The following is a 17258-nucleotide window of genomic DNA, read 5'->3' as shown; positions in this document are numbered from 1 at the left end:
AAATTATTACTATTTGTACTAAATTGAAACTTCATTACTATCCTGTAATAATAGATATATTTAAATACATGTCATACAAGTTGCAACAGAAATGACATTTAAATATATTTTAGTTTACAAATGCATGTCAGTACATTTGACAGTACATTATAACCATATTTCAAAGATGTTCAAAATTCATAATAAGTCCTTCTTTAAATGTTGTTATTATATATATATATATAAACAGCTATCCTGTAGCACTCAATGCTTCATATATATATATTACAGCTTATATCAGTCTTCTCTTGTCCACTAAGCAACACTTTGAGAAACTGTTAATTCCATCATCTGCATGAGGTCTAACAGCTATCCTGTAGCACTCAGTGCTTCACTCATTAACATTTCATACCAAGTTTTTTTCAGCATTGATTGAGATAAGAGACGGATGATTTTCCCTCCTTTCCCATCAACACCTATAATAGTGCGACTGCATCCATTCCACTGCTTTGATAGTTCATCTGGCTCGTAGCCCTTACCCAAAGTTCAGAGATCTTAATATTGTGATAAACCTCACCAAAAATCTCATGCGACACAGGCATCCATCACACGCGATATGATTTCCTGCTTCTCTATCAATAAGTGCGCATTTTGATCTCTTTGATTAGGCATTAAGTCTCAGATCCACCATGTCCAGCGATGGAGGAAATCAAAACATCTGTATCTTGTTTTCATGACCCACTTCATCTTTACAGTATTGCCTTTTGCATAAATAGAACTCTCCGGTAAAGGAGAGGAGCTTACCGTTTCCTTATGAGCACCTTTTTCTTATTATGTTGTTACATAGAAAATCCGCCAGCTGTTATCAAGCAAATATTGTTAGGAATGTGCAGACAACCTATTGGGCCTTTGATCTGGCTGGCCAGTTCCAGCAGCCTTGGGCAGATATGCGGTATCTTTTGAGGGCAACACGGTGCGTGACACATGGAAGTCTTCGCCTCTGGACCCAATAGCTGATGTTATTGCATGACAGATGAGGTATTAAGAAAGGGATTCTGTACAAAATGCTAAACTCAACAATGTGGTATCAGCATTTTCAAGCTTCTCATGGAGTTTTATGAAGCATGAAGGAAATTAGATTTTTCTTCACTTTCTGTTGGAGATGACAGGTATGTAGCAGCGGAGCTGTATATTGGAAGAGTCAAGGTGTGACGGATAGTATACACACAATCTCATAATACAAGAAAAAGGACAGTTATTCGCTGCATGTTAGATTGCATCCAGGTTTCATACTGTACATAGCCTAAATGGCTGAAGCAAACATGACTATTATTATTGCTTATACTTCTGGCTTGTCCTCAAGATCTCAAAATATTAGGTGTTGCAGTCTTCTATTATCAGTAATTTGTGATCTTGTGGAAAAAAATATGGTATTCTGAAATTTGTGTTGAGAAAAATTATGTTGTGATTACAACAAAATCATTTTAGGAATGTATCATTCACATTTTCAATCTATTTCACTCTGCATTTAATAAACCAGCGCTTGTTTACATTATGTCAAGCAACACTCATCCAAAAATAAAAAAGTTCATTTATGAATTTTAATCACAGGGATGTGCATTTTGTCAGAGCAATCAATCATAATTACCGAGATGACAGTGTAATTTAGCTCCAGGGAAATCAGTCATCCAGACACAGACTCAAACTAAGGCTATGCATAGCAAATATTGCATGTTTTTGTTTTCTGTTGGTATGTTATATATTTATTTTTAGTGCTTCATTTAATATAAATTCTTTCAAAGCAGCTTTTCTTTTTTTATTTAGTTTTGCAGGTCATAAGTGTAAGGATGACTATCTGTCCACTGGCTGTATGTTTAACATGGATGTCATATAAGCAGCTCCAGTGGTCTATAATTCACTAAGCTGACGTCTTGATGCGCATGTAATTTTTCTCCCCAACTGAATATATAATGGAACATTTGAGCAAGCAACAGCACAATAATGCTAATCTGAATTGGCTATGATAATGCACAATATTTTTCTCCTGTGCACCAGTATTAATCATAAACTTGATCCACATAAGTATTTTGTAAGAATACATGCTAATCTCCACATATTAAATACAGTTTGGCAAAAAGGACTAAGTTTGGTGCCAATAGAATATTGACTCAGGTGTTGTAACGTTATTTGTAAAGAATTAGAAATGTTTGGATCTATATGATGAAGTGCATAAAATGTAATATGAAACCTCTCTTAAAGGCAAGGAAGTAATTAAAGAACAGACCCCAATGGTAATTATCTTTATTTAAAGGAATTAAATAAATAAATTATTTGAATTGACTTAGGGGAATAAATAAAACGAAAGAACAGTAAAAGAACAAGTAGTAATCAATTAACTGTTTGCAAATAATATGCACCCATTCAATTTTATTTATACTGTATGCCTAATATGTTGAAAGCAAAGCAAAAAAAATAATAATAATAATAATAATTATCACATTCAATTCTGAATTACATGAAACATATAAATAACTATCTATATTTTCAAATCAAAACATTGAAATTTCCAGTAGTATGCAGCACTGGATATAACAGTTGGTTGTTTAACATTTCTAATGTAAAACAGTTGTCAAATGTTTAGCTACAGTACTTAAATCCTACCTTACATTCTTTGACTGTAAAAAATGAAACAGTGAGCTGAAATTCACGTTTGGTTTACAGTAAAGCATTTGTAATTATTGGAGGCTCCCTATAGATACATATACATAGATGCCACATTTGACCGCTCCAGATTTGTCGACACATTTGCCATCTTGGAACAGTCAACATTTCGTCACTCACACGAAACTAACACAATACAACAAGACAAAGTCTTTAGCACAAACCAACACATTGTCACCTGTGAAAGGTTATCCCATTTGTAAAATTATCCTAAATGTCAATGAGTTTGCCGAGATGCCACAACATTGTGCAGCCTCTGGTTGTAAAAGCCACTTAGAATTACCAAAAAAATGGTATAACCTTTCATAGTTAACAATGTTTGTTTTTTTGTATTACCTCAATATTACAGGTTGTTAAACTATGGTATATTGTTATTTAAAGCCTTTGTATTGTTGTATTGTGTTAGTTTAGTGAAATCATCAGCTGAAGTCTATTGCAGATATAGATATTTATACATGCTACAATCATGGTTGCAGATGCACAGTCGACTTCCTCTTGAGTGTGACCAGTTTTGACCATTCCAATATGCAGACAGCTTACCTAAGCGGCCCATAAAAAACAGCCTCTGATGAGTCATTTATTTAAATATATCTATGAAGGTTCCCCTCAGTGTCTATGGTGTTATGGGCCTGCTTGAAGGGATAGTTCCATGTCATTCCAGACCTGTATGACTCTCTTTCTTTGATGGAAAACAAAAGATGATATGTTGAGTAATGTTTGGGTCGAAACATTATTGGAGCCCATTGACTTTCATTGTATGGACAAAATGGTTACAGGTTTGGAAAGATATGAAGATTATAAAAAGCAAATGATCACAATTTTCTTTTTTTTTCTTTTTTTTTTTTGGGGTGAACTATCCCTTTAAGTTCTGCTTTGATTTCTAAACCTTACCACACTCATGAGATGTTATGATGGCCAGGACTATAATAAAAATAATAATGCCACACATACCAACGTAAGCATGTCTCATCTGTCAGTAAGGCTTGTCTAGCACCCTGTTAAGGTAACAAACGCAATACCCCAAAGGTGGAATGGCTATATGTCACATGTTAATGCCCCACACTGGCAGTCGGCCTGAATGGTGTTTGGACAGTTTATCACAGTGGGTGTGAAACGAGGAGTGAGTGATATAACCCAGACCACTGACATCCCATAACGTACATCTAAATTATAGGAAATAGCCATCCTGTCAAAACCAGAGACTCTTTTAAATAAGTTATAATCAGTTGACGTAGTGGGCAAGGACAAAAAAGGGGAATGACAACCTTGTCTGACTAAATTGCTGTTTGCAGCCTCAAACTCTTTCTGCGTCATGTTATCTCGGAGTCTCACAGCTGGGATGCTTTGCATCTGTTTAGCTCAGTGTTTGTGTGGGCAGGTGGGTATGCTGTGCATGTATTCGGCTTTAATTAGTTACGGGCCCACAAACGGATGTTGATATCTCGACAAGACAGGTGGAGATCAATTCAAAGAAAGATTGGACGTAGTCCAGGGACACTGCTGAGATAGATTTGTCCCTGGACACACGCTGCTTATTAACCTTTCAATCCAAACTCGGTGCACAATATTATGAGGTTTTCAACAAGTATTGAAAGTAAATAGGATAAAAATAAGGTAGAGAGCTATAGCACCTGTGACTTTCTTCAAGGTTATATGTGTCCCTACGTTTACAGAAAATTTATATATAGAAATGTTTCTAATGTGATAATATTTTACATTAATGTCCTTGTTTCACTTTTTAAACATTTTTTATAAGTTGCTGCATTAGCATATGGGGTTTGTATGAATATATATATATATATATATATATATATATATATATATATATATATATATATATATATATATTTTAAGAAGTCTCTTGTGTTCACCAAAGCCGCAGATATTTGATGCAAATTTTACTAGATTTAAAATATAATTTATTCCTGTGATGGCATACATTTTTCAGCAGCCATTACTCCAGTCTTAAAAAAAAATAATTTCTTATCAGTATAAATGTTGTTAAAATGGTGTTATATATATATACAGTACAGGTCAAAAGTCTGGAAACATTACTATTTTTAATGTTTTTGAAAGAAGTCTCTTCTGCTTCTTTTTTTTTTTTTTTTTTTTTTAAAAATAAAGAATAAACAGTAATATTGTGAAATATTATTACAACTTAAAATAATAGTTTTCTATTTGAATATACTTTAAAAAAATAATTTATTCCTGTGATGCAAAGCTGAATTTTCAGCATCATTACTCCAGCCTTCAGTGTCACATGTAACATCCAGTCTATCACATGATCATTTAGAAATCATTCTTATATTCTGATTTATTATGAGTGTTGGAAACAGTTCTGCTGTCTAATATATTTGATGAATAAAAGGTTAAAAAGAACTGCATTTATTCAAAATAAAAATTTTTTTTTAATAATATATATCCTAATAATATATTTTCTTTACTATCACTTATTATCAATTTAACACATCCTTGCTGAATAAAAGTATTGATTTTATTAAAGAAAAAGAAAGAAAAAAAATTACTGACCCCAAATTACTGACCAGTAGTGTATATTGTTATTACAAAATATTTCTATTTTAAAAACATGCCTTCTTTTTTTATTTTTTTATTCATCAAATATCCTAAAAAAGTATCACATGTTCTGAAAAAATATTAAGCAGCAGAACTGTTTCCAACTTTGATAATGAATCATCATATTAGAATGATTTCTAAAGGATCATGTTATGATCCTAAAAATTCAGATTTGCATCACAGAAATAAATGATAATTTAAAGTATAATAAATTTAAAAACAATTAATTTAAATTGTAATAATATATCACAATATTACATTTTTTCTGTATTTTTGATCAATGAACAGAAGAAACTTCTTTCAAAAACATTAAAAATAGTAATGTTTCCAAACTTTTGACCTGTACTATATATATATATATATATATATATATATATATATATATATATATATATATATATATATATATATATATATATATATATATATATATATATATATATATATATATAATATATATATTCAGGATTCATTGATTAATAAAATGTTTAAAAGAACAGCATTTATCCTATTTTAAATAGATTTTTTATAAATGTCTTTACTGTCACTTTTGATCAATTCAATGCATCAATGCAGAATGAAAGTATTAATTTCTTTAATAAAATATCTTACTCAGACTTTAAAACAATAACAAAATTTTCATCATTATAATAAACCACAACAAACAAAAAAAAAAAAGTACTGTATTAGTATCAGATGGAAATACTAAAGTATTTGCCATGAGACTAAATCCTTACCATATTCATATTTAAAAATCATAGTACGTTTTGCTATTTTTTTTCTTCTGTTAAGTGTGGTATTTCTGCTTTGTATTTCTAATGTGAATACAATAATATGTAACCTTTTCTTTAAAAGACGTTGTGGTTGAGTTTTGACTTGTGGTTAGGTAAGGTTTGGGTTGCAGCTTGATTGATTAGGTGCAATAAAGCTACATAATATGGCCTCCCTCATCAAACTAACAATTTTGTATCTGCTCATATGATTTATTTTAGGGGGAAAAATGTTTTCAAGTTTTCGTGCATGTAAGTATATCTGAAATGGTTGGATTTATAGTACACAGTGAATAAATATTAATAAATTGCTGTAAAACAGGTTACAGCGCATAAACTAGAATACTACTGTATGTAGGCTACTTATATCTCCTATAAAAATGATTCATTATGTTGCTATAAATATTAAAATATAGGTGTCAAGAAGGTATAATGAATCCCCAGTGCATCGTAATACGGCTTCTCATATCTATCCTGACCTTTAACTGTCCCACTTTTGACCAGAAAGGACTTTCTCATCACATATTTCTACATAATGTTCCCACTTTAAATGTACACATACTCTGAGAGCTATAATATATACAGTAAAGCATTATTTATTATCTGACTTGACATGTAGGTGAATGTTTTATTTTTTTTTTCTAGTGAAAGCTTCATCGAGGAGTAATCACTGTTTATGTGATCACACTGTAAAGCACTATTATCCATTTTCTCAGCAAGTAGCAGCTGAAAGACTTCAGCTCTGGGCGCTAGGCTTGTTAGGAAACAAAACATTCTTTACAGAGTCTAAATTTGAGTTCATTTAAGAAATGAAAAATGGGGAATATGAAATGCACTTGTGTTAATGGTAAAATGTAGGCTCACTCAAAATAATGATAGTAGGAAAAGTAATTTTTCTTGTGCTGTGATGTTTAACGTCTCAGATGAATTGCAGACAGTAGACTATTAGCAACCCTTGAGAAAAGATTGATTATTGCAAGATCTTTTTTAACAAAACAACACAGCTAAGAATTTTGTCATGCATTATGCTCTCCAACAGCTATTTAATGAAAAAAGGGCAATTAGCATTTCAACACTTAGTATTTAGCTCCATTTATATGTCACCAACCGAATATGCCTAGCATTGCTTTTTTCCTCATAAATATTGTTGGTTTTCATGCTCCATTTCAGGAAGGTTGCTCAGAGGAATACTGGCATGTGGATGCTGGCATCATCAGCTGCTTTGGTTGGTTCCTTCCGTTCCCAACCATCTGTTAAGTGTAATAATTTAATCTTTTGCCAAGATGTACTGTATAGGAATCAGGCTCATTTCCTGAATGGCCACAAGAAATGTGCTTACACCAAATGTAAATGTGAAATTTATCCTTCTGCATTTATAATGTGTTTACCCTGCTGGAAAATCCAGCTTGAGATGGTAACTGTGTTTTGGAATGTGGTAGCTGATAGACCATCTTGGACCAGCAAAAAAGCTGCTACCAGCTTATATAACCAGCTTCAGGTAGTCCAACTGGTTTTGGAAATCGTTGGCTAGTCAAATAAACAGTTTGCACCAACGAATCACCAGCTACTATCTCCCAGCTACAGTGCCATCAAAAGTCATAACAGAAGTAGCGACAGATCTTCCGAATTGTGACATAAATAGATTATCGAAAAAGAAAACATGATGGGGTGGAGACTTGAAATGTTATCACTCTATAATAAGTACACACTATTAAAGTACTTATACATCATTAACAAACTATTTGTTTATATTAATTCATAGTTTATAAACTGTAGTTAATATATTAATAGACTCTATACAAATAGTGAGTTCTTTATTTTTGTCACTGTAATTAACACACTTATTGTTTAATTAGTTCGAATTAGTTCAAATTGTTAATTGGTAATAAGGAGTGAATAGTTTTCAATTTAGATTAGGTCACTGAAAATGAGGAAATGTCATTAATTTAGTGCTTTAACCTGGGGTCAATCGTTATTGAACAATAATTGCATTCACATTCACTGTCCTTTAAAATGTTAACAAATACATTACATACAAGGACACACACATTGGCATATGTGGTCTACAGGGACTCTTCATAGGCATAATTGTTTTTATACTGTATTCTATCCCCTAAACTTAACCCTACCCCTAAACTCAACAATAACACAAAACTCTCTCTCTCTCTCTCTCTCTCTCTCTCTCTCTCTCTCTCTCTCTCTCCATCTCTAACTCTCTCTCTCTCTCTGATAACTAGTTTCTCTCTCTCTCTCTCTCTCTCTCTCTCTGTATGTCTGTCTGTCTCTCTCTCTCTCTCTCTCTCTCTCTCTCTCTCTCTCTCTCTCTGTCTCTCTCTCTCTCTCTCTGTTGTTGATGATGTTATGGATGAACCAATAATATGCTTTAGGCTACACTCACATTAATTTGGATAAAAATGAAAACATCTTTTTCTTTATGTTTTGGCCTTTTGTCCACACTGAGACAGTGCTTTTATCCAGTGAAAACTGCGCTTTTTTAAGAAGTTCATTTGAAAACGATGTTTTCACGTTGCTATGTATACTCAGAAGTCAGAAAACAGACGTATTCGCAAGGAGGTGATTTAAGCATTTTCGGATATGTCAGTGGGAATAAATGTGGACCGAGAGTGTTTTTAAACAAAAACACTGTTTTGAAATATATCCAGATTAATGTAGATGTAGCCATTAGATAATAGATAGGATAAATTACCATTTCATGCCAACTTTAAGATGGATTTTCCAGCAGGTTTTACCTTCCAACAAATGTTTTTTTAGACTGAAGGAACATGTCAACATAGCACTCAATGCCTCATGGCACAGAACTGCTTTCTTACCTTACAACAACTTCTCAGTGGAGCCTTCAGAGGCATTCAGAGTGCAATGTGATGTTTGAAGTGAAGCCAGCACACCTTACACTCCCCTTCAGGATGGAGTTTGCTACCTTTCCCTCCCTTAATGCTAAGAATATCATCTTGCTGAGAACAGACTGCTGACTCTGTACCACAAGGTGCTGCTGGTACCTTGTCGGACCCCCAGAGTGGGTCTAGCAGAGCCCTGTGGCTCATTATTTATACGCTGAGCTCCAGTCATTGCTGATTGGGGTCCTTAGAGAGCCATTACAACAGACGATCTGTCCCAACCAGTCGCCGGATTCATCCATCATGCAAAACTGGAGCACTGGCAGGATGTGCACACCCTCGGTAGGTCCCCAAGAATCTGCGGCACTGTGGCAACGTGACGAAAGGGAGTGCAAAATGTTGCTAATAGGTTTGGACGCTCATAGGGGAAATGTTAGAAATGGGACACCGATGGGTGGATGCACAGGCGCGACACAACCTGTATTGGAGAGGTTTGTCTTACCTTGTTTTGACACAGTTGGCTTTACTCAGCACACATAGGTCCTCTGCAGTAGCTGACCTGTGTAGTTCCCATCCTGGCAGGCACTCTTCGGTAATTCAATACTTTGCTCGGGTTAGGGACCCTATTTACAAATGGATTTCAGAGAGAGGGGGCCAGTGTGTTTCTGAAGTTTTTGACAGTTATGATACGAATGCTCAGACTTGTGGTTTGGAAGACTACCAAAAAGTTTTAGAAGGTTATTGGTTTAGGGTCATTTCTGACTGATATGAAAGTGAATATTTTCCAAGATATTTGAATGGTTTTAAAAAATGCAAGGGAAGAAACCACCTAAGTTGTTGACATCCTTAACCCTGCTAAAGTGTCTTCAAATTGACATGCTTGTCTGCTTTATTTGGACTTTTTTCCAGATTTGGATTCTTAAATGTATCGTTTGGAAATAAACTTATAAGCTATTTTGCCATTTGTCTCAAACACAATAGACTTTAAGTTCCATTAGCATGATTAATGTGCCAAAAGTTTTGCTTTCTAAACATTATGAGCATTGAAGGATTGCAGCACTTCTTCAGATGTGAAGCAAGAGTTAGTGTTCAACATTCATGTGACACCTTTTTGGATGAACATTTAAACAATGATCCAAATGTACACAAAAAGCAGTGTATATTTATTAACACCAATATATTATCACTGTTGGGGAGTAACTAACTATAATTTTCAGCACAATTTGTGTTTTAGCAAGACTAAATGCAAGTATTCAGCACAAGCAAACTCTGGAAGTAATCAAACACTGTTCTCTGTTATGTAGTTTGAATCAGTTGATTCGGATAGTTCATCTAGGATTTCATTTTTTTTATAATGAAATATTTACTGAAATACTGTTGTTCATTATAAAATATCTTAAATAAATATAAATATTAAACTGATATATAAACCAAATATTACAATAACCACAATAAATACACACACTCACCTTAAAGGGATAGTTCACCCAAAAATGAAAATAACCCCATGATTTACTCACCCTCAAGGCATCCTTGGTGTATATAACTTTCTTCTTTTGAGACGAATCCAATCGGAGTTATGTTAAAATACCTGGCTCTTCCCAGCTTTGTTATGGCAGTGAATGGGTGTTATTTTTCAATAGTACAAAAGAAATCCATCCATCATAAAGAATGTCTACATGGCTCCTGGGGGTGAATAAAGGCCTCCTAACGTGAATTGATGTGCTTTTGTAAGTAAAATATCCATATTTAAAACTTTACAAATAGTAATCTCTAGCTTAAATAATGATGTTTTTGCATTTCAGCATGGAAGCTAATTGAATATCTAACATTGCATTTGTAAATATAATGTTTGAATCCATTTGCTTTATTAAACAGTATATAGTTCATATTTGGTGGCCTACTTCTTAGGTAACCATTATGCTGTCAATGTAAAACCAGCCATTATTCTTTATTAGGTTGGGAAATTTAGTTGGCTATTAGGAACCTATGAATCATACAGCCAAACTCAAAATTGTCTTCGAAACCAACAGACCACATACCGTCATTATAATTTTATATAGAACTATTATTTTACTCATAAGCAATAACAGTGAGATCCCATAACATTAGCAGATAGGCAAAGCAGCCTTATGGTGTCTAAAAAACAACCTGAAGAACAGTATTGACCTCGGGCAGAACATAAATTCCCTAAACTTACTCCCATCAATCAAATGTTTGGCACATATGTTGCCTGTACGCTTCAATGGGCTTTCAATGTCATTAAAATGGCCCACCAAAGATTGTTCCTCCCGCTCCACTCAAGAGGCTGCCAAATCTTTCTAGAAGATCAAACAACCTGGTCAGACGGAACAAGGCTGAAAGTGGCTTGCCACTCAAATTAATCCTAAATATGGATTAAAGGAGAGGAAAGGAATAATTGGTGTTGCCCACTTATTATAAGCAACTTTTTTCTTCATAAAATGCTTTATTAATACAGGCATTTTTTAGGCTTATTTCCAGAATACAGTCACACATTTGTGACTGCTAATGCTTGGCTCCCACAGAAAAAGGTAAAATATGACCATCACCTAATAGCAGTTGTCAAATATCTGACCTACTGTTCAAGCCGCAACATATGAATTGTTTCTCCATGTTGAAACTAAGCCAGATATCTACAGAAGTTTTCCAAAATTTATATTTCACAACCCACCAACAATGTATCAACATTATACTGTATACTGTATGTTTTGATTTCAGGTCTATTTGATTAATAGAATTCACAGATATTCTAAACATTTACACATGTTTATTTATGACAAAATGCAGTGATTTTTTTCTACCTCTGGCTTTTATAATTGTATTTATTTATTTATTATTTATTTATTTAATATGAGGTTATGGTTTAATTCACTGTCATTGATTTCTCAGTATTTAGTCAGTAAACAGCACTGGCGTCATCTGTTTACCAGAATTCTCAAATAAGACATTCTCAGACTTGAGTTATACATGCTGAAATATTCCACTTCTAAGCAGCTGTAGCAAAATTCATAACAGACAAGACATCTGAAGTATAAAATCTGTGAAAACATGTTCTGTGTTTTATGTCTGCTGTTGAATTACAGCGCATATAAATTCTGCACAGGTTTTGAAGGTATAAATGTTTCTTGTGTTTTGCTTGCACAGCAGGAGTCTTTTTTTCACTTTCTGCAATGGCTGAACATCATAAGCACTCAGCCTTGTGTTAATAAAGGCAGTATATTTCTGTGATGGCTCCTTTAACATTCCCTGTCAACAGTCTGAACCAGCTCTAGAATGTATTACATTACAGATGCTAAGACATGTGTATTTGCTAGAACTGCTCTGTGAGGTGAGTGTAATGTGGTACTCTTATTTTGGGGTGTTTTGAGTTTAAATTATTTGTGATCGTTCTTCAAAGGGCAAAAAACATGCTCGTTTGAACTCTGCTGGGGCTAATATTAATAAGTGCTGTGCTTCATTAGCCTTAATTTTTCTGTTTGTAGGCTAATCATTTACTTGCAATGATATTGTCAAGTAACAGATCTGATGCCTGAAAGAAGCAATGTGGGAACATAAAAACATACAGGTTGGTTTGATCTATATCAAAGCGTCTCTACATCCTTCTGAGAACTCAGTTAGAAGGCTGAGTACAAATTTCACACAAACCAGGTGAAACACAACCATACCCAGTCATAATAGTGAATGTGTAAATGGCAAATGTCCTAAAAGAAAAGAAAAGAGGGGTCTAATGGGGTCTTCTGTCTTTTATGGTTTTCTTGTCACATAACAAAAGTGACTTCCTGTAAGTTGGTTACATCATTCTGTGTTTCAAAAATTAATATTTTAAAACAAATTTGCTTCACTAATTATCTTTAAAGAAATAACGTTTCTATTGTTTAGATTATTTTGTGTTTTTTCTATATTTATTATATCTGGCATTTTATCATGCAGTCACTATTATTTTTTACTTTTTATTATATTTTAATATATTTTTAATGTAACTCGATAGATTCTGACAAAAATGAGCTTGTGGCTAGTAATTGCGAATGGCATCAAACGTATGACTTCATCAAGAAAACATCTATCATTTAGATTTTTAATTTTGTAATAGTGTTGTCCCCTCTGAAGTACACAACATTGTCTGTGCATGTGTGTTTACAACTAGAACTAAACTTTCCGCTTTATTATACACAGTCCTCATTTCTTTGAAGTCACAGAATTGTAAATGATCATGAGGTCAGTTACTTAAATGGCTTGAGTTAATACTACACCCACACCAAATAACCCTCCAACACAGACATCTGTCTAGCATAAAGCCAAGACCTCCCCTTTAGGCCAAAGACTTGTGTTTCACACATGGAAGGCACATTAGTACTGACAATGACTGAAACATGTGGGCACCACTTGCTAAAAACAACAGCCCACGATTTCATTTATTTGCATAGTTTGCATTGTTGGCTCACATTTGATAAATATCAAAAGCCTCTTAAGTAGTTACAGCATGGGTTTGAAGTTAATTTGAATATTTACCATCAAAGCCTTCATGTTTCTGGAGATTCATAATTTCCTGAATGTACTGAATCTTATTTACTGCTAAACTGTCAGTAAATATTTACTTACAATCTCAGGATGTTTTGTGCTGAGAGGATGATTAAGCATAGCATCTGAAGAAATCTGCTGCATGTACTATAGTCTAATGATGTCTTTCATGCACTAATTATGTCTCATATTTAGATTTCATTATTCTTTTATTTGTTATGCCAGTGCAAAGTATCAATATTATATTCTTGAATGAAGCATACAACCAGATCAGAAGGAGTAAGATCGGTTATAAACATAAAAGACTTAAGTGTACTTGGACTGTATTGCTGCTAGAAATAAATCCTCTTCAACATGCTTGTCTCTATTTTCCATGAGTAATAGATTAAATTATTTATTTCAGATTAAGGTAATCGCTGTTCACTTTGCAAAGCCATTTGTATGAGTTTACAGCCTGAAGGTGGAGAATGCTGAGAGGTGCACTGTGTCTAACCCAGAGGATTTGCGTAAAAGAATATAAAAGAAAAACAGCTCAAAGCTAAAAATAAATGAGTCATTGTTTCCATGGAGAGGATGACATTCATTTAGAAAATTGGTTTGAGCAGGCAGTGTGACATAAAAAAAAATTTTATCCTATAGAGATAAAGATGAATCTTGGGTGCCTACATGATTAAAAGTTTTATTTTATTTTATTTTATTTTATTTTATTTTATTTTATTTTATTTTATTTTATTTTATTTTATTTTATTTTATTTTATTTTATTTATTTATTTTTTTATTATTATTATTATTTTTTTTTTGAAAGTTAATGTACATTTTTTCAGTGCGTATACAGTGGAGCATGACATTAAATTAAAGAGGAGAAAGGTGAAATGGGATCACGACAATTAAACATATTTTATTTTATTTTACATAACTATTTTATTTCTTTTGACAGTTACTGTACATTTATTTTTGCATATGCAAATTTATTGCATATACAGTGGAGCATGACACTAAATTGAAGAGAAGAAAGGGGAAATAGGATCAAGACATCTATTTATCTTTTTTTTCATGAAATCTGCATTATATTAATTCTCCACAAGATCTGACTCAGCATAGAAACAGCAGAAAAATCAAAACATGCTTCAAGCACATGAAAATTAGATCATATGTTTTACTAATAATGTAAATGCCTCTGATTATTTTGAAACTGTATCTCTACAGAAATGTTGTATACAAATTCCTCAGAACTGAATATGCGTGTGAGTTTTCTGGCAGATTTTTGGTTGTATAAAAGCTTTATGGATGTGGCTGCTGCCCTTGATGTACAGCGGTGAGGTAACTGACACAAACCACAGTGAAGTCTGACCAATCATCACACTGAGTGTTAAGTCTGGGATTGGCACTGCACGCTGACACACAAAATCAAAACAACAAGCCACTTTAAATCTAAATTGTTTTAGATAAAAATATTGGCAATATATTATATTATATTATATTATATTATATTATATTATCAATAGAGAATAAATATAACTATATCTATAAGTAATATTATATTATATTATATTATATTATATTATATTATCAATAGAGAAGCATTTTTACTGGTGGTCTCAGACATTTGGACTCTATGAACATCTATTTCTACATACATATATTTATATCTATAAGTACAGATGATTTATAAATACAAATTTTTAAGTTACATGAGAGAGAGTGATTGAGAAAACTACATTTGTCATTGATTTCATGTCAGACAGCCACTACTATGCTGGCACATGTCAAAACTTAGGAAATGATGTGAAATTAATCATACTCCTAAGTGCTTTGTAAGAAAGGTTTGACTAATGTCAGTCCGTACTTGGGTGATTAAATACCGGTGAAATATTAGTGCTAGACTGTTAAAGATGCCATCCAAAACAAGCAAAAACAAGACCTTTAAGTGTGTTTCGCTCTCCATATAGATATGTCCAATGTGGCTTTATTCATGTGTGGCATTAAGCTCCTGACTCAAAGATATTAGCTGTACAGAGTAGGTAAAATGTCATATATCTTTGATTTTATGTCTTCTGAACTGTTCCAATGATTGGAAACTACACCTTGCCTGAGTGACATCTGTGCAAATCTGTGCCAATGAAATCAAATGGGCATCATTCTTATCGCACTGTTCCCAGATGTGCTGGAGCAACATGTGTCATTTCATCTGCATCAGTCTCTAAAGGTCTGTGATCCTTTCTAAAATTACGGAAACTCTTGCGTAAATGGATCTTAATGGGATGATTCTTAAAAATCTTGATAGCAGGACTTGACCACTTTCCAGTTCGCCATCAGCTTTGACAACAAAATCACTCTGATTTATTACAGTGTGTCAGTGTTTAGCGGAACAGCTTTTGTTGGAATGAAAAGCATCAGAGGGCAGGCAAACTGTTGAGGTATTTCAGGTCAAAGACTATTGTATCAAAGCTTTTTGGTTCAGTGCAATTAAGTTAGAATATTGCTTAGAGGTGTACACGGGAAATCTTCATAATTCCCTGAATCAAAATTTGACCTAATGTTTAATTTGTAGTCTTTATGTATCCTGAATACACCCATAAAGCTGTAATTAAAGTGTTATTCTTATTTTACTCCAGTGAAAATTAAGTTGTTAAGTTGACACAATTTAAGACCCTGGTTCATGTCCACAAAGATTCACCCTCATGTTGTTCCAAACCTGTTTGACTTAAAATGACAGTCAACGGGGTCCAATGACGTTTTAGAGCTTTTTTAGACGACCTTTCATTTTTGGGACAAAAACATTCTTCAAAATATCTGCTTTTGTGTGCTGCAGAAGTCATAAGGGTTTTGAATGAAACTAAAGGATGACAGAATTATTATTTTCCTGTTTTATTTTGGTATCAATGAGATGCTATTAGTTTTTTTTATTATTATTATTACTATTTTGAACTATTACTATTTATTTGTGTGTTTTTCATCTTCATTTTATTGTGGGTAAGGTTTTAGTAAATTGCTTTTGTAATTTATGTACAGTTTTTAATACATCTTTATTTCAGTTTTAGCTGTTTTAGTACAGCTAAATTATATTTTGTGTTTTCATTTTTTTTGTCTTTTTTAAATATTTTTTATATTTTTTATTTTAGTTCGTCTAGTACAACTAAATTATGTTTAGATAAAAAAATGAAAATTAGAAATATTGAATGTTGAATGTGAAATAAAATAAGAGAAAGAGTTTGTAATATATATTTTCTTTTATTTCAGTTAACATTTATTTTATTTCAAATCATTTATTTATTTATTTATTTATTTTTTAGGAACTTGTTAAGTTAAATGAAGCGTATAGCGTTAGTTCCGGCAGGTCACATGATTCAAGCTTGCATCAGCTGACTCACAGCTGATTCACATCTATCTATACGACAGCTGTCACAGCATTTAAGGTCTTTTCAGAAGTATTCAGCAGCTTTATCACTTTCTCAGGAGCAAATCACCCTTCTCCATCCCCAGCTCCTCCTTTCGCCACAGTCAGGACTTGGCCTCTGATATTTCTCGTTGAATCAGGCTTCGCTTTATCTCGCATAATGTGTTACACTTAAAATATCATTAAGAACATTAATTATATCTGTTTTGTTCTGTTCTCTTTACCCTGGGGTGGGGGGGGGGGGGGTATATGCTAAGGGTATGCTAAGTGTCAATCATTTTGACGATAGAGGTCCTGACAGAACTATAATAACTCTGGGGTGAACTATTCCTTTAAGACTCAAAACCTTACAGTTAAGGTACCTTGTTATTGTGACATCCTCCCCGTGTGACAACAAGCCCCTGTCTCCCCTAATGTTTTATC

Source organism: Cyprinus carpio, chromosome A18 (genome assembly GCF_018340385.1).
Source record: "Cyprinus carpio isolate SPL01 chromosome A18, ASM1834038v1, whole genome shotgun sequence".
Lineage (NCBI taxonomy): Eukaryota > Metazoa > Chordata > Actinopteri > Cypriniformes > Cyprinidae > Cyprinus > Cyprinus carpio.
This window is presented reverse-complemented; position numbering follows the sequence as displayed.